At 46.9% G+C, this 25867-nt stretch overlaps 1 long non-coding RNA gene across 1 annotated transcript; it reads left to right on the top strand.

The window, feature by feature from the left end:
- The first annotated feature begins 11377 nt into the window (after positions 1–11377).
- LOC308608690 lies at positions 11378–16070 on the top strand. The gene is made up of 3 exons (XR_014014214.1): positions 11378–11465; positions 12253–12504; positions 14240–16070. It is a non-coding gene; the product is annotated as an uncharacterized lncRNA (long non-coding RNA).
- Positions 16071–25867: the final 9797 nt, after the last annotated feature.

The following is a 25867-nucleotide window of genomic DNA, read 5'->3' as shown; positions in this document are numbered from 1 at the left end:
CTCTGTAAAATGCCCAGGTCTGGTCATAGCAAATCACTCCACCTTTCTGAGCATGATTCCTCATTTGTAGAATGGACTACATGATCTCTACGTTATTTTCTAACATTACAACTGTATTAGTTTCCTAGGGTCACCATAACAAAGTACCACAAACTGGGTGGCTTAAAAACAAGTTTATTGTCTCACAGTTCCAGAGGCTAGAAGTCTGAAGCCAAGGTGTCTACCGGGCAATGATCCCTCTGAAACGTGTAGGGGAGGAGCCTTCCTTGCCTCTTCTAGCTCCTGGTATTTGCTGGCAGTCCTTGGCGTTTCTTGGCTGTAGACGCATCACTTCAATCTCTGCCTCCATTGTTACATGGCTGCCTTCCCTCTATGTGTCGCTCGTCTTCTTATAAGGTCACCAGTCATGTTGGATTAAGGGTCCACCCCTACTCCAGCATGGCTTCATTTTAACTAATGTGATCTGCAACAGCCCTATTGCCAAACGAGGTCACATTCTTTTTTTTTTTAGTTTATTTATTTTTGGCTGTGTTGGGTCTTCGTTGCTGCACGCGGGCTTTCTCTAGTTGCAGCGAGCAGGGACTATTCACTGCGGTGCATGGGCTTCTCATTGCAGTCGCTTCTCGTTGCAGAGCACGGGCTCTAGGCGCACGGGCTTCAGTAGTTGTGGCTCGCGGGCTCAGCAGTTGTGGCTCACGGGCTTCAGTAGTTGTAGCTTGTGGGGTCTAGAGGGCAGGCTCAGTAGTTGTGGCGCATGGACTTAGTTGCTCCACGGCATGTGGGATCTTCCCGGACCGGGGCTCGAACCCGTGTCTCTTGCATTGGCAGGCGGATTCTTAACCACTGTGCCACCAGGGAAGCCTGTGGTGGCTTCTCTTGTTGCAGAGCACGGGCTCTAGGCACGCAGGCTTTGGTAGTTGCGGCACATGGGCTCAGTAGTTGTGGCACGCAGGCTCTAGAGCGCAGGCTCAGTAGCTGTGGTGCACGGGCTTAGTGGCTCCGCAGCATGTGGGATCTTCCCGGACCAGGGCTCGAACCTGTCTCCCCTGCATTGGCCGGTGGATTCTCAACCACTGCGCCACCAGGGAAACCCCACAAGGCCCCATTCCGAGGTACTGGGAGTTTGGAAGGACTTCAACATAAAATTGGGGGCGGGGGGACACAGTTCAACTCATAACAACCACCATGGCTTTTCTTTTTTAGAAATCACTCAGAACTCCACGAAAGTTGAAAATGCCCTTGTGAAAGGGAGAGTCATTTATGAATATTGGAAGAATAAAGGCAATTTCCATCTCAGCTATTAATAGAGCTATTATACTGATATGGCCGGGTTTCCACCGTCTTTATCCTTGAACTTAAAGCCATAATAGTATCCATTATTTCCCGTGAGTACAAAAGAGGTTTGCACAATTGTGTTCTCTTCCTTTCTGCCCTTGAGTGCTTTCAGGGAATGGGGAAATTGGTAAAGCCCCATGTCTTACTCAGCAATCACACTGTAGTCTTAGAGGAACAAGGCAAGGGATAACTGTGTTTTGAACCTGCAGGAGGCATCTCAGGACTTCCTCTGCCAAAGACTCAAAATGGAAAATGGTCTTTATAAATGTCCCTTCAGTGTGCAAAGGGAAGAGACTAGAGGTTCCAACAGAAAAACAAAATCCCCACTTATGATAGTAGAATACTGCCATTGGGAAGCTGTTTATTTTTTGAGCCTTTTAATTTCTAGAGAGAAACGCACTTCTAGTAGAGAAAAAAGACCCCTCTGTCTTATCTTTGCGGTCTTCCTCCCCTTTGACATTCTACCTGGACTATTTTAGGGATAAGTCTCTAGTTATCTCAGTAATGATGACACCAGAAGCTCAGAGATGACCAAGAGCAACGTCTGGATTTGCAGGAAAAGCTCAGATGCAGGTGCCCAAGCCAGAAACCCGAGGCTCACTGTCGACTCCTCCATCTCACCCCCACACCCAACCATTCATGTAGCAGTCTTGACTTCACCTCTTAAGTTTCTCTCCCATCCATCCTCCGTCTTCATCTCCATCATCAACATGCCTTATCCAAGCTACGAGCATCTCTCATTGGCTTCCTGGTACCCACTCTGGTCCCTCCAATTCAGTAATAGCCAGTGATTCGTGTAAAAGGTGTGAGTACTGAATTAACTTTAAAATCTTAATTCCTAAACAAGGCACACAACGCTCTCTGTAACCTCCCATTCGCCTGCCCCACCAGCCTCCTCTCTAAGCATCCCCATCACAGGCCTTGGTTCATGCTGAGAACGCAGCAAACCGTCCTGCGTCAGGGCCTCCACACATGCTGTTGCCCTGAGGCACCTCTTCCTCCAGGCTTCACTTACCTAACTCCTCTTCATCCTACAGGGAGAGGTTAGATTTCACTTAGAGAGGCTATTCCCTAACCTCCAAATCTCACTTATACTGTCATCTTAGCATTGATCACTACTTTTATTGTGTAGATGATAGAGAAGTGGATAGAGTGCTATTAACACATGGGTCTTCCATTAGACTGTGGCTTCCAGGGACGAGGGAAGGTGTCTTTTGATGCATCGTTCTGTCGCCAGTATTCATTACCATGCTTGATGTACAATAAAATTCTCAATAAATACTTTTCAAGTGAATGAATGAATGCATGAATGAAGGTTCAGATAGACTTCTCCAGCTGCATGCCAGGACAGATGTGGTATGAGCAGGAGATCACACTGTCACATATCACACTGCAGTGCCTGTGTGGGGGGGGAGCTTCTTAACCCTCCATTTCCCCCTTTCCCACTCCCAGTAGCATGCATGCTGGTGGTCAGTTGGGTCCTATACAGCGCCAACCATCTTGGATGCCGTGATGCTGAGTCCATGAGGTTCTGCGCCCAGGCAAGAATCATTTGCATTCTTCTCTGACTGTTGGGCTGTGATTCAGAGCAAGTGTGGCACAGACGAAGAAGAAGGCAAGGGGAGATGTCACGAAATGGAAGAAGTCAGTTGAGTGCAACAGTATAGAGATCATGTGATGATCCATAAACAAATACATAATAACAGTGAGTGCGTTCTCCACCAAAAATTCTCCTGAGGTCAAATAGCTTTGGGAACTGCTTGGCTATCAGAGTATTCCTAACAGGCATTTCCATCTCCAAGAGGGATTTGAAGGCCTGCTAGAGAGTCATGCAACGTACTGAGCCCCTGGAAATGTTCCCAGGTACATGGCGACAGTCACTATTCTGACATGGATTGTTCTGTTCTAAAAGCCCCCAAAATAATAGTCTAGGCCACGTGCCTTGAGGCCTTTATATCCAGCTGATTGCCTCCTTGAACTGGCCCTACCAGGTCTCCAGAGGGGACATTATGGCTTCTAAAGAGAGAAGTGACAACAAAGCAGATTATAATTGAGAAGTAATAAATAATGAAACTGTAAAAATGATAGAATCTTCTTTGGTATAGGATGAAGAGGTTAATATTCACTTCTAAAGCATCATTGGCCATGTAAAGGACAATTTTAGTACTTGACATAAACTGAAAACAGACACGATACTTCCATTGATTGGGCTAAACTTTGCTGTGGCTGAACGAGCTCTCTAGGGACTTGTTAAGGAATATTGTGCTTTCAAAGATGTCAGATCCACTGGGAATGACTAAAGCAGTTAGTCTCTGATCTTGGAAGAATTTCCACCTTTGAATCAGCCAACTAGATCTAACCAAGGTTGGACACTCTAGCAATATTGCTTACATTGGAAACCAATATGAAATGTGTACACATATGTAAAATGTATACGTATAGTATATGTGGAGAAGTATCTATGCATAAAGATGGTCATTATTGACTGCTTAGTAGATATGAAGAAATTTAGTTAATAAAATTTAAAGCAAGGAAATTGTAAGGAAAATTAGAGCATGACAGCAATTTCTCTCTTTCTTTTTAAATGTTTTTTCCTACTCCCCATTTTATAATGGCAGGGCCACTGAAAAGCGTCACCTCATGAAAAAATCACAAAAAAAGACAAAATCCTGAAGACTTCCTTAGAGGGAATTCCTTCTCCTGGTTCAGCACATAGGCTAAAACGTCGCTAAAGGTGAACAGGTATTAGCTGTATTCAGTGGTGAGGGGGGAAAAGAGAAAGAACAGGAAGGATGGGGTGAGTGGGAAAAGCCACAGTTCAGAGGCATTTGAGGGAAGGAGCAGAAAATAAACTGCTTCACAGACTGTAATAACCCACATATTACCAATGTCTCTAGAACTTTTTGACACGTATATAAGCAAATTAAGAGATAAGGAGCACGTAACAACGATGATTGAGTGGAGCTTCCCAGAGAAAGTTTAAAATTTATGTCTGGGGCTTCCCTGGTGGCACAGTGGTTGAGAGTCCGCCTGCCGATGCAGGGGACACGGGTTCGTGCCCCGGTCTGGGAAGATCCCACATGCCGCGGAGCGGCTGGGCCCGTGAGCCGTGGCCGCTGAGCCTGCGCGTCCGGAGCCTGTGCTCTGCAACGGGAGAGGCCCCAGCGGTGAGAGGCCTGCGTACCGCAAAAAAAAAAAAAAATTTTGTCTGAATATTGATCATTCCTTTATGAAGCACATTTAATTTGCCATCATAACATACACATTAAAAGATGCATTTAACTTTTATGTATACATTTTTCTTTAATTGTTAGAAATTTGTTTTGATTGATCCAGAAATCTTTCTCCTTATATATTCCTATATATTTCTCCCTAAATATTTCACCCACTGGGCATGGTGCTGGACACGGAGGACTTAAAATGCAAGTGCAGGATTCCTGAACTCCAGGAGTACAAATCCAGTAGAGATGATCCTGGACAAATGATACTGCAGAGTAATACTTGACTAGACTCAGGAGAATGGGAAGACATGAGTCAGAAACAGGTTCTAAGGCAAAAATCCACACACCTTGGAGACTAAATGGATTTATGGAGTGAAGCCCAGGAAGGTTTCCAGGCTTTAGGCTGACAGATTTGGGAGGGGAATGAGGAATCAGTTGTAGAATCTGGCCACTTTGGGGAGAACTGGTTTTCAGTTTTGACTGTTGACTTTGGGTGATGGTGGGAACCTTTAGGGCAGGGCTTCTCAACCTTGGCACTGCTGGCATTTGGGACTAGATTATTCTTTGTTGGGGGAGGGGTGTCCTGTACACTGCAGGATGTTTAGCAGCATCCCTGGCCTCTACCCTCTACATGCCAGTAGCACCCCCTCCCACAGTTTATATGCTACACCTACCAAGAAAAAAACTTACTAAATGCTTAGAGTCCAAGTCTCTGTCCATTGGCTACGGATTAGAAAAAGTTGCCCACTTTTGTCATTAAACTTGGAAAAAACAGGAGAGGGTTTATTCCACATTTATACCACAATGTACTCCCACCTGTATCCTCCCAAGTGCCAAGCACAGTTTAGAGCATTTGTTTAATAAATGTGGAATAAAATTCTGGAAAGTGAACTGATAAATATGTTCATTGTATAAATGATGCACATGGCCTAAAAGTGGCTAGTTTGGTGGAGGAAGTGATACGTTCACTTTATGTGCGACTCGGCCTTCTCGATACTTCTTGATATTCCATTACTTCTCTTCCAGCCGTGCCTCAGTGGCTGCCATTTTCACTGAAGCAGTGGAGCCCTCCATAGTTCCACATACCATAAACCCAGAAATGCTGACAATTCTATAAATGGGATAAGGAAACCAGCCCAGAAGTGAGTCAGGAACCTAAGGGGCAGCCTCACATCCACCATCAAGCTTGGGTTTTCTCACCAGCAATAGGGGCTTATAAAAATAATATGTAGAAATAGCCTTTTTAGTGAGTAACAACTCTCTGTATTATATCTATTATATCTGATCCTCACCAAAAGTCTCCAAAGAGAATATTCCTGTAACCGTTTACAGATGAGAAAGCAGTTTCTGAAAGGATAAGGGACTTGATCCAGGTCACATAGCTTTGTGTCAGAGTGATGACATACCCAATTTTATTGATGTTTTCTTTGAAACCTAAGCTTTCTCTGCTTCCTTCTCTGTCTCCAGTCCTGTTGTTGTAAAGGTCAGATGAGATAATAGGGTGTAAATCACGATACAAATGTAAGAGATGAGGATGATAAATGTCCTCTTACCTTAATTATAAAAGGCCTATGTGTCTTTTGAGGCCTCTTTCCAGCCCACGTCACCTTCTCTTTGAAGCAGTGGTTCTTAAGCTTTGGCAGGCATCACCTGGAGGAATTGTGTAAACACAGTCCGGGGCAAGCCCAAGAATTCGCTTCTCTAACAAGTTCCCAGGTGCTTCTGCTGCTGCTGCTTGGGAACCGCACTTTGAGAAGCACTGGTCCAAGCATCACCCAAGAACCACGCTCAGAGTCAACCATCTCTGCCTCCACGTCGACGGCAATTTGCTCCGGTAACGTGGCACCTCCTTGTTCTGTCGTGGTCACTTAGTCGCTTCATCTCCCTCCCCGACAAGATAGTAAGTTACTTGAAGGTTGGGACCACAGTTTACTCACACCTGAGTGCCAAGCACAGGGCGTCTTAGAGCAGTCGTTTAATACACGCGGAGTGAACTTCTGGAAAGTAATCTGATGAATATGTTTGTTACATAAATGATGCACACGTTAACCTTTCCAGAGATTTCCATGGTTTGTTAACGGAGGGCAGTATCTTAAAACCAAACGAATGCATTTCTTATGACGTCCCTTTGAACAGTGTTGAAGGCATATAGTTTGAGCAAACAGCTATTGTGACAGGTTGGCTTTTTCTGGTCTCCCTGCCCCTCCAACTCAGCAGGATGGCTTTGCATACCTTCCCAGCCTCCAATGGCCAGAAGTTTCAAGTTAGGCCCTAATCTGGACACATGATCACGATTTTCTGATCACAGAACATGAAACATTACAAAAGGAAGGCTCATTTAAGTGGCAAGTGAACGTGGTCCAAAGATAATATGAACTACTAGATGCGTGTGTCTCCCTATTCGCATTACCCCCTCTGATACGTTTAAGGAAAAGGCCTTTCTGCCTGCAGCATTGCTGGTGAATATGGAGCGACAGCGTGAGCTGGGTCCAGCTGGGACTGACCTCCACCAGGGGGCGTGCGACTCACTCGGCCACAGGAGTCAACACCCATCGCCGCCGACAGGTGGCAGCCGCGGTCTGCCTGAAGCTTTGGTTTTCGCTTCACAAGGATCTCAGGGTGTGGAATCCTTATTGTTTACTCTGAGACCTAGCTTCTCACCTGTCTGAGGACTCAGATCCTCCTCCAACCAGTACTACCACAGCCTCAGAGCAGATGTGTTGAGACTAAGAGAGCTGATAACAGTCTGGATCAGTGCACGTCAGAGGATGGGCTCTCTCATAAAACCGTACATGGTTTGTCCAGCAATTTCTAGGTTTAATCAATCTAGACGGGAACCACTAAACTCAAGTGCCCGTTTTTTATTGGCTCCTGGTGAAGTCACACGAGGCTGGGAGAACTGGTTTTCTAAGTGTGGGGCTTCTTTATTCCCTGAAACATGTTCTAGAAAATGTTCTGAGGCCTTTCACCTCCTGCCCAGCCAGGGCCTCCAACTGTAACTGGATGCTAAGCTTTTCTCAAACAGACACCTTATAAACAGCAGGAAACCCCAGAAATAGAAATGTAAAGTGGGAGTGAGGAAAATAGACTGGGCTGCAGTGGGACTCTCCTGGGCTGCACGTGGGGATCAGCTGGGCGTTTCCCACCCCAGAGCTTCTGATTAACTGGTCTGAGTGCAACGTGGGGTAGTTGGAGTCTTCAAAGGTCCCCAGGTGATTCTGGCATTCAGCCAAGACTGGGAACCATTGTTAAATGGGAGCCTTTGATCCCGTGTTAATTAAATCCTCACGCCCACGAGCTAGATTCCTCCTGCCTTGAGCACGTTTAAAATAAAACCCCAACCTTAGGCAGGAACAGTTAGCACAGGGTCAGAGAAAGGGGAACCTGACTGAAACGGAGCATAAAGCAAAGTCAGTTTTTTTCTCTCTCAAATCGCCTCCATTCACTGCTCCCAAAGAATACCAGTCTGCTCTTTACTTTATCCATCTCTGAATGGAGGGATTGTATTTGCTCACCTTCACATACTTCCAGGTTGTCTAAGAGGAAGCCATGCCGCACTTCGACTTTTGAGTGATCTGGCCATTTGTTTGCATCACATCCCTTTGAACCTTTGCATTGGGCGGTGAAGCCTACCACCTTAGATTGATGGTTACATTTTTTTTAAATACATTTATTTATTTTTGGCTGCGTTGGGTCTTCGTTGCTGCGTGCAGGCTTTCTCTAGTTGCGGCGAGTGGGGGCTGCTCTTCGTTGCCGTGCGCGGGCTTCTCACTGCGGTGGCTTCTCTTGTTGCGGAGCATGGGCTCTAGGCGCACAGGCTGCCGTAGTTGTGGCACGAGGGCTTCAGTAGTTGTGGCTCGCGGGCTCTCTAGATCACAGGCTCAGCAGTTGTGGCGCACGGGCCTAGTTGCTCCGCGGCATGTGGGCTCTTTCCGGACCAGGGCTCGGACCCGTGTCCCCTGCATTGGCAGGCAGATTCTTAACCACTGCACCACCAGGGAAGCCCGATGGTTACATTTTTAAACATGCTATTAAGTCCCATGATTCTCTTGGACAGTTAGACTAACTGCCCTCTCAAGGGCAGGCAGAGTTGGGGGGGGTGTGTAGCATGGTCGTGGGGTGTGGTGGAGGGACCGGAGCCTTGGAGCATGTGACAAGCTGGCCTCACCCGCCTCTCGCCATGAGCGTGATCTCACGCAGGTTTATCACTGGCTTCAGGCTTCACCTTGCTCATCTGTACTCTAAGGCAATCATAACCATGTCGGATGGTTTTTCTTAAATAAATGGGATAAAGCTGGGATGTGCTGGAAATCTTTAACAACTGGTTCGGGGCATGGGAAGCCCCCCGATTTGTAGTGTTTGCCAATTTCCGTGGTGTAAATGCTCCCACCATGGCTGATTTCAAGATACCAGTGTGACGTCCCTGAATGTGGAATTGGGAAGAGATGTGGACCATCTTGTATAAACCATCTTGTAGTACCTGCCTAGAATGTAGCATATACTCACAAGAGGTGACATCCTTGTCATCCCATCCCCCCGTAGGAACATATATGCCAACGTAGGGCTTTGCTATTTTTAAAGCTCTTTCACATACACTATCTCATTAAATTCTCAGGGCAGCATTGTGAGATGGGCAGGGCAGGTGTTATTTCGCCGTTTTACAGATGAGAAGCCTCAGGCCCAGAGAGTCTAGAGCAAACTGCTCATGGCCACACAGTAAGTAATTATAAAATGGGGGCAGTAGGCAGAATCATGGCCCCCAAAGATGTTTGCATCCTACTGTCTGGGACCTATGAATATGAAGGTCACGTGGCAGAAGGGAATTTAGTTGCAGCTGGAACGAAGGTTGCTAGTCAGCTGACCTGAAAACAGAGAGTCCTGAAGTCTCCAGGTGGGGCCCATGTAATCCCAGGGATCCTTACAAGGGGAAGAGGGAGGCAGAACCAGAGGAAATGTAGCTACAGGGGAAGGGTCAAAGAGATGCAATGTTGCTGTTTTTGAAGATGGAGGAAGGGGCCACAAGCCCAGGATTGTGGACGGCTTCTAGAAGCTGCACAAGGCAAGAAAGCAGCTTCGTCCCTAGAGCCTCCAGAAAGGAACACAGCCCTCCAGCACCTTGATTTTGGCCCCGTGAGACCTGTGAGGGACTTCTGATCTCCAGAGCTGTAAGCCGATACATTTGTGTTGTTTAAGCTGCTAAGTTTGTGGTCATTTGTTACAGCAGCCATAGGAAAGGAATACAGTGGGCTGGCAGTTAGGCCTCCTCAACCCTCAAGTCACAGCTCGCATTCCACCTCCTGAGGGAGGCTTTTCTTCCTTGCCCTTTGTAGGCCTCTGCTTTCACCCCTGAGTTCCCATAATACCTGGCTTTTAGCGTTTACCATATGGTTGTCATTCTTGGCATCCCTGTCAGCATTTTCTCTAATCCCTAAAGGCAAGATAGTTTCCTCCTCGCTTTTGTGTCACTTTCTGCCAGCGTGGTACCTTCCCCGAGACCAGACCGTAATAACTAGATTCAGAACGTATGAACGTGTGAATGAATGCTGGCATTAGCAATAGTACTGCACCTCAGCATCACCAGAAATCATGGTGCTGAGCTGTCACAGTTGCAGGACCATTAAAAGCATCTCTTGGTAGCATCTGGAGCTACCTCCCCCACTTCCTGCAGTGCAATCTGGGAGCTGCTGGAAGGATCTAGACTACCTGTCTTCCCATCGGGCCCCAGAAGTAGCCTTTCCCCCCAGGCCATCGTGCGTTTGTTCGCCTCTTTGCAGAGGAAACAGGGTTCTGGCTCAAGACAGCCTGATGAATGGGTTCCAGGAGCCCCAGACTCTGATGCCACCATCTTTATTTCAGCAAAGCTGGTAATTGGATTTGAGCTTTTAGGCCAGTCACTTATTCACTCTGACCTCATTTATCAAATGTGAGAATTACCAGTTCTGTGCTCAGCTAACTTTCAGGGCTTTAGAGAAAGGAGTGGAAGAGGTATGGACAGGCCTTGATTGCTGTCACGTGGTTAGTACACTGAGAGCAGATGTGATCACGTGCTAAGAAGAGCCAGGGCTGCACAGGAAAGTTCACAGTCACAGAGAAGTGAAAGTGAATTGTGTCACTTGCTATCACGTGACAGCCTTGCGGCGCTGATGAACTCACTGAGCCTGTTTCCTCGTGTGTCAGGTGGGGATGACGATGCGTCTTAGTCTTTGATCACTCCCAGTGTCACGCACCCTGTTCTCAGCCCTTTACCGTTATCTTTATTTTATAGTTACACAGCTTGTCAGTGTCAGAGTCAGGACCATTACATAATTTGTGAGCCCAGTGCCCGTCTTCAAAATGGCTAAGAATTTCAAGATGGTGGCGGCAGAACGTTAGACCAAGCCCAGGGCCCTTCTAAGCGCCAGGCTCCTATGTGACCCGGGGCAGTCTGACTCCAGAGCCTTCTGTCTTAACATCTGTGCTATGATGGCTGTCTCCTCAGGTTGTCGTGAGGTTGGAAGTGAGACTCATGCATTCTTAGCAGCAGGAACAGTGTGCCCCATGGTCTGGAAGTAGAGGCATGGAGAGGAATACACATAAGGGATGATAAACCCTTGTGGCTACAGCTTTGGTGACTTGGAGGAAGCAGAAGCGTGCTGGTAGATAGTACACGTTCCAAACGTGATGCTCTGCAGGCCAACCAGAGGCCCTTGCCCTCTGGGCTGCTGGTGATAGGAAGTGCTGGAAGGCTTAGAAGCAGGAGGTGATGTGGACACAGGTCAGGGAACTAACCCTAGGGGGCAGTGTGGAGCAGGGAAGGCCGGGGCAAGAGCACACCCTAGAAGAGGCTGTTCTGATGACACTCCAGGGGCACAGTGATGAGGGGCTCCTGGAGCAGAGGCAGGGAAATGGGGAGAAATGGACAATTTTGAGGTAAGTCAAAATGACGAGTTTGGGTTACAATCTGGATATGGGGGGGAAAGGAAAAGCTTCTGATGCCTGATGACCTGGCCTTTTGTTTGGGGGACATGAGGCCTGTCTTGGGGTGTCGTCACCTACACCAACTTTGCTTTTGAGCATGCAGCAAACAGGATACATTTCTTCAGGAAGAAGAAATGTTTTGAGAAGACAAAAATTGATTTCACTTCCTAAAAAGACCAGCTGTCACTGGCCATACATTCAGTCATTTCTCAGTTTGGATTTTCCCCCCAAATATTCCAGTCCAGTTTTCAGAGGCATTATCGGTTCTTTGATTGTGTTCCTTGCGTATAATTATATAATGATAATTGTACATTTCAGAGGAAACAAACTATGCAATTAGAATAAAAGAAAAAAAGAAATCCTCTTCCAGCTCTCTCCCAGATTCTTCTTTTACACTGGGTAGGGGCCCGAGGAGTGACCCACCTCCAGCCCGACTGCCTGGGTTCAAATCCCAACTCCCACTTATTAGCGATGGGACTTTGGACAAGTTAGGTAACCTGGTCCCTCTGTAAAGGGGGTAACAGTACTAGTTCTTACCTCATTCCTACCATATTACCTTGTTCTGAAGATTAAATGAGCAATGCTTAGACGGGTCCCTGGCATGCCTGATAAGCAGGCCACAAATGTCGGTCATCCTCATAGTCTCCAGATTTTCTATGAAGACCCTGAATGACATTGAAGATCAGAAGCATCTGTATAAGTTGTCATATTATCTTTATTATTACTTCTCTATCGCCAGTGGGAATGAAGACACCATCAGCTGACACTATGGTCATGAGGTTGGGTTAAGCCTTCCGCCTGCCCTGGAGGCCTGGAAAGGACTTGTGGGCTGGTCCCCCCACACGGCCTTGTCGACTGAAAAAAAAAAAAAAAAAAGAAAAGAAAGAACACAACCTAAAAGTTGAGAATTATGTTTTATTCGGCGCACAGACTGAGGACTTGAACCCAGGAGACAACCTCTCAGAAAGCTCTGAGGGACTGCTCCAAAGAGGTAAGGGGGGAGCCAGGATAAATAGGAGTTTTTGCAAAAATACCAGGTAGTCAGAACATTAAAAGATCACTGTTAAAGAAAACCGGACATCTCAGGTTAACGAATTTAGCAGTTTTCTTTATATGGGAAGATGCAAGAATCTGGGCTCATTGAGATCATTCCTTTGATATGTACCTCAGCTGTCGAGAGCCAATATCCTGCTTTTCTCCATCCTGAATCCCCTCAGAGTGCACAGTCAGGGCAGCTGCAGTGGCTGAGGGCTTGCTGGCTGCGCCTTCCTTTGTTTATCGATATGGCAGGTGACAGTCTTTGTCCATAGGCTCATGAATAGAATATCAGAAGCCTGTGTCGAGCCAGGCCACAGGGGAGAGGGGCCCATCAGTACCTGCCTTGGAAGAAGAGCTCTCCGCATTAATAACTCCCTGCTTGCAGGGTTGGACTTCTCTGCCCCCGGAAGCATTCAGCAAGCATTATTCCTTCAGGTCTGACGTGTGTGTGTGTGTGTGTGTGTGTGTGTGTGCCGGAGATACAAAGAGAAATGAAACCTAGGCCCACCGAGGAGACCCAGCCTGACAGGGAACAAACAGATGGCAGCAAGGGGAATAACTGTCACAACAGAAGACCCTCCGGGGCAGGGGGCGTGAGGACTGCATCCTGCTTCAGGAAGTCGAAGCTTCACCCAGCAGGGTGCCACTTAAGGCCAAGTCTCTAAAATGGCTGAGAGACACGGAACTGTCTAGGGTGATGGAAATATTTTGTATCTCGACCAAGATGATGGTGACACTGGCATACATGGTCGTCCACATTCATGGACGGTAGCTTAACATGAGTGCATTTTACTTCATGTCAACTCAACATCGATCGAGTCGATTAGAAAGAGAGACTGCAAGGGCAGGGGTCCTTTTGTCCCGTTAGCACACTGCCTGGCCCTTGGTGGACTCCCAGTCATTCTCTGCCCAGTGAGACCAGGAAGGCACAGGGGGGCGAGAGTACTGAACTTTCTGTGTGCCCAGGAGCCGCAGCTCCCCCGCTGCTGGTTCTGAATCCCGCCTTTGTGTGGCCACCAGAAGCCCGGGCAGAAGCCAGCCTCTGCGGGGGAGGAGCCTCGGCTAACTGCACAGATCCAGCCAGGCCTATCCAGGCCTTAGGGAGCGCGGGGAAGTCTTTTGGCTCGTTTGTCTTGACACACAGGCTCTCTGGGTCTGAACACGGGCGTGATTGGTGGATCGGCTCCAAGCCTCGCAGGCCTGTTTATCCTGCGGGTGGCTCCCATCTGCTCGGCTGTCTGAGCTCTCAGCTACCCCTCCTCCTCCCTCCCCCTCCCTTCTCTTCCTTCCCCTCCCCCTCCCCCTCTCTCCTCTTTCAGAGGACCCAGTGGGGCAGGGCTGGCAGGAGGCCCTAGAGGGAGAACGGAGCGGCCTGAAACTTACTAAGGGCTGTTCTGTGTGTGTGTGTGTGTGTCTGTCTGTCGTCTGTGTGTCTGTCTGTGTTTGGGTGCATCTGGATGGACAGACAGCTGAAGTAGGAATCAACCTGTGAATGGGTCTAAGTTTCCCCCCTCAAGGTACGATTGCCAGATCAACTCTAGGATGGCCAGTTAAACTGGACTTTCAGATAAATAACTAATCATGTTAAAATATAAATGTCTCAACTATTGCATGGGATAAGTTATACTCAAAAGCTATTTGTTATTTTTCTGAAATTCCAACCTTGCGACATTCTGCTTTTCTACCAGCTAAATCTAGCATCCCTGCTGGGGTGCGATGGGGAAAGGTGGGAAGAAGGAGAAGACAGCTTTCCTTTACGCCTGCACAAGGAACCCTCCAGGAGACGAGCACGGCCCAGCTACAGTCTTCACCAGGGCACCAGAATCATGGCAGTAATGGCAGTAACAATGGCGACTGCAGGCCGGCTGTGTGCAGCCTCTCTGCTCAGCTTCCTTGGAGGCGATTGTCCTATAATTCACAGGGGAAAGCAGCAGTTGGCAGATGTGAGAAGGAACAGGGGCTGTGAGGATGCTCCATTCCATCTCCCACGCCCCACCTCCTCTGTGCCACTCTGTTTCGTCTCCCAGGATCTGAAGCCCACAAGGTAGCCAAGTGGGAGTCACTGGGGATTACGGGCATGGATTCGGGGCATGGACTCGAGGCGGAGAGAGGTGGCAGGATGCCACTCCCATCCCCGCCAGCCTCGCCTGTTTTTCCAGGCTTCCCCCATCCACTACTCAAGTGGATCCCTCCCTGGTCAGAACTCCCACCGCAGTGCTCCATGGGCACTTAACCCTTGAGGTAGGCACAGGAGAAGTCAGTGGAAAGTTACTTGCACATAAACGGACGGATGGATGATGAAACCCCAGGAAACCACGGCTCCTCCCCTGCAGGGGCGCCAGACCAGAAGCCAACCTTCTAGGCTTGGGACACGCTTCTGGCCTTGCTACACACCCAGAGACCTTGGGCATGTCACTTACCACGTGTCCCATTTCTTCCCTTCTAAATGGGATGCCGGCTTCCCTATCACACCCTCACTGGGCTGTCAGGAGGCAAGAATGAGCTAGCAGGTGCAAAATAACGGCAACAACCTGGCCACGGGTGCCTCCCTTAGAGAAATCCAGTCCGTGGATATTCAGACACACACATACATCATTATATGATTCCAGGAGCAGATTCCCAACCTCACTTAATACGTAGTTCAGTTCACCAAAATGTAATGTTTTGCTCACATTTTACTGGAAAGCCTCCAAGGCACAGCTGCTCTCATGAAGGATGGCCCTGAACTGGGCCTGCGGTGGGCTGACTGACTAAACTGTACTTGAGTTGCCTTCTAGAACGGAGGTCTGCTGGGGACCTGTCTACAGCCAATTTGATTTCGGATTATAAGAGCCATAGTCTGGACAATAACTGTCCTCCTGCCCCTTTAAGAACACAAGTTCCTTCAAGAGAAGACAAGCAGGAAGTGCCCTTACTCAGTCCTGACTGCTTGTTTCACTTCCTTTCAAAGGTGTTTTCTTACTGAAGAAACCCCAAGTCCAAGGTCACATTCGATTTCTTTCAGATGCATACTCGACTCCCTTTGTGTTGGTTTTATGAAGTTTTTTGGCAGGAAAGGATACAAATAATATATCGTTTTTTATATTTTTTAATAGACTTTATTTTTGAGAGCGGTTTTAGGTTCACAGCATAACTGGGTGAAAGGTATGGAGGTTTCCCATATGCCCCCTGCCCCCCATGTACATAGCCTTCCCCACCATCAACATAAATAATGTTTTTTTAAATATATAAAAGATGAAAGTAAAACATAAAATGATATTTAAAATATTTTAAAATATAAAAGTAGTACATGCTTCTGGGAAAAACGTAAATAATAGAGGATTGTCCATTTCCCTTCCCCAGAGGTAACCTCTATTCATAGTTCTTAAAACTCCCTTCTGGAAATTGTCTCAATGCCCCTCACTTTTTTATTGCACAGAGGAGACCGTACACTCTTTCTAAGGTTCTCTTTTTTCTGCTTAAGAGTATACTTCGGACATCCTTCCATGGCACCGTGAATAAACCTGCCCCAATCTTTTTCTAATGGCTGCATCATTTTCCATTGTTTGGGTATTCTACATTTAACTGATCTAATTAATATATACTTAGGTATGTATTATATATATATATATATATATATATATATGTATGTATGTATGTGGATGCAGACGTAGATATCTATCTTTGAGTGTGTCCAAATATGGCGGTTGAAAAAATTCTAATAGTGGAATCGCTGGATCACGCTGGAAATGCTGGGAGAGCCATTGGTACCCCTGAAAAGCTGGATTTTTGCTTCCAACCAGGGCCTGTGAGAGCTGCTTTCGCTCTCCTCCCCCTGCATTCTGACCAACCTGAGGCGTCACCCAACCTTCTCAGTTTGTCAGTCTGAAAGGGACAGACGAGGGTTCCTTGTTCGATTTGCATCTGAAAGCCTCCTATGGGGGAGGGGAATCTCTCCCTACATCAATTTTGGCTCAGTGAGAAGGGCTTAGAGACCGGACTCTGGAACCAGATGACTGGCAACCAGTTGCCAAACTCTACAGCCTCGGTTTTTCCATCTGTAAAATGAGCATCCATCCTTAGAGCAAGTTCATGGGGTTATTGAGAGGATCCAACAGAGCAATACAGAGTATCTAGTGCTACAAATGTTAGTGTGTTTCCCATCAAAGCAAAAAAAACAAAAAACAAACAATAAAAAAACACCCCCAAAATAAAAAACCGATTTCGACTGACGTAGTCAAAGGCCAATTAACAATTTTTGCGGTATCTGAAATCTAACCTTATCCTTACTCGCCACCCCCTGCTTGAGGGTGGAAAATGCAAATCAAATGCTGAAAAAGAAAACTTAAACTGTCACATTAAATGGTTGGTCTCCCTGGCTGAGCAACCTTGGGTGTGTTACATCTCTGAGCCTTGGTTTCTTCCTCTGTAAAACAGGTGTTCACTCTACCTACCCAACCAGGTCGTTAGTGTAATGCGGAAGCGCCTGGCTCTGGCAAGCCCTCCACGGATGAGCCTCGTTATCGTTACTGTCAGCCACGAATCCCTCCAGTGGCTCAGCCCACGTCCCCCAGCAGGACAGGTGGAGAGTAAATTCCCCTCAACTAATAGATGATTCACAAACACCTAAGATGCCAGGCTACTTGAAGACCCTCTGAGACTCTAAACACTGCGTAGGGCACTGGTGGAAGGGAATCCTCCAACTTTCTGGTCTGCCCTTTGAGACAGAATTATATCCTGAGAGGTTCAGCAAGCAGGTTGAGTGAGCAGCCTCCATTACCCTGTTGCCTAGCGTCTAATAAGGAAAGACCCTCATGGATCTACTTCGTGAAAATATATTTGCCATGTTTTATCTTTTTAAGTTTTCTCCTTGGGAAACGGGGTACATTCTGAATACTATGGTATTGCTCAAGTGACAGCTAAGTTACCTGTAAGCGGGGATGGCGCTGACATGGTTTCTCCATGTCCTTCAATGCTGTAAAGAATCTCACCTGGGTTTGTGCATGGTGGGGAGAGTAATTCGCCTGCTTTGAGGTTACAATTCATCCCACCGTGAGTGAGTGCTATGGTCTGAATGTTTGTGTTCTCTCCAAAATTCATGTGTTGAAATCCTACCCCTGAATGTGATGGTATCAGGAGGTGGGGCCTTCACAAATGGGATTAGTGCCCTTATAAAAGAGAACCCACAGAGCTCCCTAGCCCTTCTGCCATGTGAGGATACAATGAGAAGTCTGTGGCCCTGAAGAGGGCCTTCACCCGACCATGCTGGCACTCTGATCTCAACATTCAGCCTGCAGAACTGTAAAGAATATCTGTTGTTTGTAAGCCACCCACTTTGTGGTGTTATTGAGCTAAGAGTTCTTTTCAAAGACCGCTGAAAGAGCCACACCATGTAAGGAACAGAGATACAATCAAAAGCACATCTCAAAGCATAATGGCTTCACTGTGGAGGAACCTGCCAGAGAACACCTTAGTCAAGTGATCAAAGTTAACATTCCCAACAATGGAACAAACCAAGACCACGTGCCTCCTGATGCGAGACACCGAGAAGGTCACAGCATCCCTTGTGTAGTATTGCTGCCAAAAAGGCAAAGCCCCAATCTAATCACGAGGAAACATCAGGCAAACTGAATTCAAGGGAAATTCCACAAAACAACTGGCTTGTCGTCTTCAAAAATATTTGTGTCATGGAACACCGAGAGAGGCTGAGGAAGTTCTAAATGAAAAGACACTAATGGGACATGACAACTCAATGTGATACATGCTCCTGGACTGAAACCTGAATCAGAAAAAGAAAAATTGTTATAGGGATATTATCAGGCTAATAGGCAAAATGTCAATTAGGTCTGTAGCTAAGATAGCAGTGTTGGAGCAATGTGAAATTTCTTAGCACGGGTGCAGTGGCTATGCTGGAAAAGGTTCTTGCTCTTAGTAAATGCGCACCAACTATTTGGAGGTAAAAGTTGTCAGATTTGCAAAGCGTTTAGAAGATAGATGATAGATAGATAGATAGATAAAGAGTGAGAGAGTCAGAGAATGATAAAGCAAATGTGGCAAAATATTACCAATTGATGAATCTTCATTGTGTTTTTGCAGCTTTTCTGTAAGTCACCTTGTTATCATAAACACTCAGGTGTGGTCCAAGGGGTCCATCAGGAATAACAAAGACACTCCAAACACTTGGGAAATTCCAGAAGTTTAGAGGTTCCCTCCCAGGAACGGGGGACCAAGGCCAGCGCATTCTTTCTTATGCAAAACCAGATCAAGTATTTTAGCTCAAAAAGTAAGGCATTTCTACAAACATAGCCATAGAGTACAAAATAGAAAATTCAGACATTAAAATACCTCCTCCTGGCCCAAACTAAAATTATGTCCCTGTCTGGATGTAGATAGAAAAATAGACTGAAGTCCAAATGTATGCTTACTCTTTGTGCGAAGGACCATAAGTAGTAAAAATAAGGGGGGAGAGCGTGTGTGTAAATATGTTGGGCAAGCCATTTTCATGAATGAGGAATTTTTGGTCTTTGGAAGCCAAGCATGCACATGCAGGTTCAAATCTGAGAAATGATTCTTGGAGGACAAAAACGAACAAACAAAACACACCACCGCAACAAAAGCCGGTGTGCTTTCATTTGCTTAGCGTTGGGAACAATTCCATTACCAATCAATCATCCTACAGTTAGTTAAAATACTGCCCTTAGATGACTGAGTTTCATACATGACTGAATTTGGCTCCATCTCATCCTAGATCTAGAATCTTTCTCCTGAAGTATGCGTTATCTGAGCTCTAGCACCTAAAATCATGCCTAAAGGACTAGGGGCCCACAGTTGCAAGTAAAGAGTTTGGGTTGGTGGTCTTGGCTATGCTGACCAGCTGAATACCCTTGGGCAGGTCACTAAACTTCTCTGTGCTGAGTTTCATACTCTGCGAAAGATTGATACCAGCACCTAGCCCCTTTATCTGCATAAGGATGCTTGAAGGATAAAATGACAACCAAAATGAGAAAATGCATGGATAAATTTGAGAAGCACCAGATACATGTGAGATGTATTACATAAGAATTACTGAAGCCCAGAATGTAAGGTGACACCTATAAGCTGTAAGCTGGTCTTTTTAATTTAATTTAAATTTTTTCCCAACTGTTGTCCAATTTGCTGGTTCCCCTGAGCTGGTGCCTAAACCTTTTTAGGTAATCTGCTGCTCTCGACTGTGGAATTGAGGCCATGCAGAGAGTGTGCAGGGGGAAATAGTAAATTAAATTTCCAAAGCAGAGTTCTTCAGTGGTTTATCCGGTTTATTGGTAGCCATACCATCTCTTGCATTCTCTCTCAGAAACCCCGTTGGTGACTTCCTGTAGTTCAAGAGACCTCTCTTTTAGATAGACTGGGGTCCACAGTCATTCAAGTGGTCTTTGGAGAGAATCCATGTACTTAGACAAAAATTACATCTTTATTTTCATTAACCTCTACCTGAGTGTAAGCATTTCCTTCAAGTATGCATGTAGGCACATCTCTTAGCACGGGCTGCTGTAACAGAGTACCATAGATTGGGTGGCTTCAACAACAGACATTTATTTCTCACAATTTTGGGAGCTGGGGAGTCCAAGATCAAGGTGCTGGCCGATTCAGTGTCTGGTGAGGGCCCACTTCCTGGCTTGTAGACACCCGCCTTCATTCAGACAAACGCTCAGTCCGTGACAGCAAGGAACCTCTGTTATTAGCAGTTCCTGTGACTGCATCTGTGATCAGAAATCACAGATATTTTTATATCTGCTCACGTTTTGCCCTACACACTCATCACTATTTTGAATTTATGCTGGGTATGAGACCTCCTCGTAGATTGTGTTATTTAATGCATAAGGAAGCATGTATATTACTGCATCACAATGTTTACAACTCTTTTGGTAACTGTATGGAAATAGAATTGCTTTCATTCGTGATCCCAGGTTTTTTATTTTCTGCATTTATGTAATTCTAAGGGTCTAGAGGCTTCCTCAGATCGCCCTGGCACAAAAAGAGTTAAGAACCCCAAAGCTCGCTCCACCCTGACTCGCCTCCCATTTCCTCATAACCAGACCCTGAGTTGTGAGGAAACGGGACTATGATTCACTTTTCTTTTCTTTTCCTTTTTTTTTAATTTAAAAAATTGAGTTAAAATCCATAAAACATTAAATTAACCATTTTAATGTGAACGATTCAGTGGCATTTAGTACATTCACAGTCCGGTGCAATCACCACCTCTAACTAGTTCCCAAACATTTTCATCACCCGTAAAAGAAAACTTGGACCTATTAAGTCGTCACGCCCTTTTCCTCCCTCCCCAATTCCTTGGCAGCCTCTAATCTCCTTTCTGTCTCTATGGATTTGCCTATTCTAGATGAGTCACATGAATGGAATCCAGAATATGTGGTCTTTCGTATCTGACTTCTTTATTTAGCAGGTTTTCAAGGTCCTTCCATGTGGCAGCATGCATCAGTGCTTCATTCCTTTTGATGGCTAAATAATATTCCATCGTATGGTTAGACTACATTTCATTTATCCATTCGTCCATTGAGGGACATTTGGATCATTCTCACTTTTTGGGTATCGGAATAGTGCTACTATGAACAAGAGTACAAGTATTTGAGTACGTGCGTTCGATTCTTTTGGGCATACACGTAGGAGTGGAATTGCTGGGTTGTACAGATATTCAGTGTTTAACTTTGTGAAGAATATGATCAGCTTTTACATCTTGAGTTAAATCTATTTGCTAAAGTGAGATTTGGTCATTTTAGTGTCTGTGAATCCCAGTTGTCCATATCATCTTGACCAACTCAGACAATTCATTCCTGGCTATAAATTGCACAGTATAAACCTAGAACTCAACTCTCTTTTTCCTGGTGCTTTCATTTGCCCCATGTTTGGCCTTTGTGTGAAAAGATGACATCCTCCTCTTCTTCTTGCTTTGATGGAAATTATGTCTATGGGATTCTTTCCCTGGGAAGGCCCCAGGGAGGGTGGGCATCGGAGAGAATTGGGGAAGTGGGTGGACGTGCTGGTAAAGGCTTGCTCCTTCATTGGCCTTGGTACATGCCAGTCAGTTCTGATGCGCAAGTAAGCTGATCACTGCAGGCATCCGTCAGACAGGAAAAAATAACGTGGCAGAAAGGAAGGGAAGAGAGTTGGTATGTGCACCCAGCACAGGTCCTAGGAAAAGGTGATGACCGCCCCGGGTCACCAGCTCCAAGGACAACTAGGCTCAGATTGAAGCTTAGCAGAGGGTGGAGAGGCTGAACTGTCTCGTGCATACGCTCAAACTTTCCGAAACTCTTGGGCAGCTGGGTGGGAATGACGAGAGAGGGCATGCTAGGCAGAGGAAGAGACGGATGAGTCGATGGACCCATTCCTGGGTCCTAGGAAGAGCCAGGGGCACTGGGGGCACAGAGGGAATGAGAATGAAAGGGGCAGGACTGGCTTCATAACTTGGGGACACAGGGCAAAATGAAAGCATGGGGCCCTTTGTTCAGAATTATGAAGAATTTCAAGATGGCAACAGCAGAGCAGTAAGCCAAGCACAGGGCCTCTGTGAGGGTGGGGCCTTGTGCGACCACACGGGTCACAGGCCCAAGAAACCAGCCTCGGGGAGGGGAAACGGTCAGGGTCAGCCCAGAAGGCTGATTAGGGCCCACGTGAGGTGTCCGCCCAAATTTTGGGCCACTTGTCCATTGCCCACCTGAGCTTCATTTTTCTCCCCATAAAGCCATTAACCACCTTCTGCTGATGACCTGGGAACTATATGCTACAACAAAGCTTTGACGTCCACCGAAGAAGCACATTAGAATATATGAACACCTATTACTTGCTAATGATAATTCTGCTTCACAGTGGAATAAATAGTTTCATTTTTAACACAGGAGGCTGTCAATGCCCCCCCTTCTGATACGTTGTTTGACCTACTAATTTTGTTTTAACCATTGTAATATGAATGACTGCTGGGAAAAATATTAAAAGTAGTGAAAAGCTGTGTGAAACTGCCAACGTTCAAGATAAAGAATCCCCTTTATTGCGAGCGTGCCAGGCTATGTAGGAGAAGGCAAAGAGCAGACTGGGTTTCTGTAATGAAATCATTTGAAAATTGGAGCAGGCAAATGTTTAACTGATACGATCTATTACTATGATATCTACACTTAAAAGTTTTCATGATGGAAACCTTGGATGGTTTCTTGAGATGGAATCTAACTTTACCCTGATGTGGCCTAGAGGACAAAAGTCTAAAGGCCTTAGGGTAGGATTCTAGAAAAGTGTAGGGTCTCAGCTTCCAGGCCGGCCAGTCTGGGTTCAGACACTGCCTCGGGCTTTCCCTATGTGGTTTGGGGTAAGTTATGTGATTCTGCAAGACTCCCTCACCTGCAAAATGGGGGACTTTAGGGTGCCTCTGTCATAGATGCCTGCAAGGATTTGGGGAGATTACACATGGAAAGCTGCCCCCTTTATGCTAAGCCCTCAAAAAATGTTTGCTATTATTATGGTCATGATTGCCGCTGCCGTTGCTTTTGCTGTGGTGGTTCTTGCTGCCTTTACTGTTATTACACCATCTGGCCCGGGCCTGTCTCTCCACGTTATTTCCTGTCAGTTTCTCTCATTCGATGCAAGCCCGGGGCTAAATGAAGCTACTCCTCGCCCCCCTGCATGTACTCAAAGGTTGTCTGCTTTCTTATCGTTGCCATTGCTGTGAGGGGGCTGAGTAACCACTTGAGGGGCTGTTGTAGAGGTGAATTCAAGCCACAGGAGGGACCCGGGTAAGTTCCCCTGTAAGTTCCCCCTGGCTCTAAGATTCCATCAGATCAACAAAGTAGACTGGAAAGTTAGCGGCCCAGGGTCCGACATTCTCGAGATTGTTCTTTGACCCTCTCTGCTCTCCTGGTACTGCCCCCTCCTTTTTAGCCCCCTAGCTGAGGGAGCCTTCTGTTCCGTTGCATGGAGTACAACGTGGAGCCCCCCGCCCCGAGCTGGGAATCCTAGTAGAGACGGGCCTCCGTGAGAGCACGTAGACTTGGTAGATAGTTGTTGAGCAAGTTGCTTCAATTCTCTGAGCTTCAGTTTCTTCAGCAGTAAAATGGGGATATTTGTAGCCACTGCACAGGGTGAGAACTGAATCAGATGTTGTACACAAAGGGCTTCAACAGAGGGTCTGACATACAGCTAGGCCACTAAATATCACCTCCCTGCCATCAAGGGGGGACTCGGGCTGGGTCTTTAAGGAGATGCGGATGAACAGATGGAGCTTGCAGGGTCCCAGGGGAAAGTGGCTTGAGGCAGGTGGGGGCAGATGGCAGGAGGCCCTGACAAGTGGACAAAGGGACCCGGGCCTGAGAAAGCAAAGAGTCGGGAGCCTTGCTTAGTCCCCGTTCCCCCTCCTCTTCTCTGGTCAGTGCCCTGCGTAAAATGTAATAGGTTGAAAATAATAGGATGACTTTTCCTGAACTCAGATTTCAAGGGCTGTTTCCCCAGCTTTGGAAATAGCTACAAATCTGTCCCTGGCCCGCCCTGGAAAGCAACATAAAACACAGTGTGCCCTGACACCGCTTCCTGGTTCCACTAGGCACAGGCTTCGACGTGGCCACCTTCCAGCGTAGGCTCTCTTGGCACGGTTTTCACGGGGTCTGTGGTCTCCCGAGGAGAGGAAGGCAGGGCCTGGCTCAGGTGGGCTGCCTAGTCAGCTTTCGCTGGAGAGTCCTGAGCCCCGGGCACACTCTGCCGTTCTTTTGTTTCTCCAAGCCTCTGTCTTTACTTGGGATTGAGAACTCCCACCTCCACTGGTGACCCAGCACATGCTAACCCATTATAGACGGTAGCTTCCAGGAGGCAGGAATTATCTCTGACGTCTGAAGCATCAATACTGGAAGGACTGAAGAGAAGAAAGCAAGGTGGCTAGAGTCACAAGTGCAGAGTGGGGCTGAGCCAGGTGCAAGGACTTTCCTCACTGAAGCCAGTCAGTTCCATGCCATCCTTCACTGCTAACTGAGCAACTACTATGTACCAGGCATTGTGAGACACAAGGCAGCCTGCCTCCCGCTCTTCCTGGTGAGTCTCAGGTGCAGACCCACCCCGGGGGTGGCCCCGGGGGTGAAGAATTTTCTCAGCGTCAATAATACAGAGTGGCTACTGGCCGAGTTATCACAGTGCTGGATCTCTAAGCCTCAGTTTCCGTATCTGTAAACCTCTCCTCGTGCAAAGGCCCTGGGCATGAAAGGCGAAAACAAACATAAAGCCACTATTACAATGCCTGACTGAAATTTTATTGGCTGAAAAATTAGCAAAAGATCTCATGAAAATCTCAGTAAACTGGTACTTTAAAAGAGAAAGGACTAATATAAAAACATCTAACATGTGCAATTAATTCCAAACACACGATTTTTTTCTCAACCCTCCATCCTAAATAATAATACAAAGCAAAACAATAACAACACTGTCACACACTGTCTGAAGCATTTCAGCTTCCCAGCAGTCCTGGAAGGTTAAATACTGAATGATCCCATTTCACAGATGAGAAAATACACAGAAAAATTAATTCACAGGCCAGGGTCACACAACTCTCGGGAATATTCCTTGAGTTCGCATTTGCTTCCATCTGCCTCCTGCTGCCCGTTCCATTCTTCCTAGAACCCCCGGAAAGTCAGCAAGTCAAGCCTAACATGGCAGCCACTCTTTCTTTCAGGGAGAGGCCTCCTTCTCTTTCTCTTCCTCTCTATCCATTTCTAAAGAGACAGGCAGAAGGAAGGCTGCTTGTTACCTAACTAGAAAAATGGTCCAGGGTTTACAAATTTCTACTCCTCCACTGCTTTCGGAGACATCGCTCTGCAAGGCCTGAGGAGAAGGCCTTGGCGAGAAGCAGGGAGCCTTAGTGTCGTACCGTTGTCATCCGGACACTCGGGGAGGAAAGAAGTGATTCTTGACAGCAGCTGGGTGAGGGGAAATGGACTCCCAGAACCCGACAGAAATGGTGTCAGCACGAAGCACCTGCCGGCTGAAAAGGGCCAAAAATCCACCCTGCGCGCTCCTTCCTGAGTTTCCACGATGAAGTGGACTCTCGAGCCAGTCACCTAGGGGAGGGCCAGGGGGACATGTAACCAGAGAGATGACATACTGTGCCTGCATGAAAAAGTCCAGTGCCCCCATTCGGGAGCAGAATGACAGCCACCCAGCAGAGTGTGAACTGCGGAACCAGACGGTCACCTGCCCCTGCCCACCCTGTCCCCCTCCCTCCCCAGGAAGAAGGAAGTCTAGTGGACGCAGAAATGGGGAAGTCGGAGGTGCTCCTGCAGTGGCTTTCATGCGTCTCTGTAACAATTGACTCC

Source organism: Mesoplodon bidens (assembly GCF_964165515.1).
Source record: "Mesoplodon bidens genome assembly, chromosome: X".
NCBI lineage: Eukaryota > Metazoa > Chordata > Mammalia > Artiodactyla > Ziphiidae > Mesoplodon > Mesoplodon bidens.
Note: the sequence above shows the minus strand (reverse complement) of the source record. Positions and strands in the feature narration are given on the sequence as shown.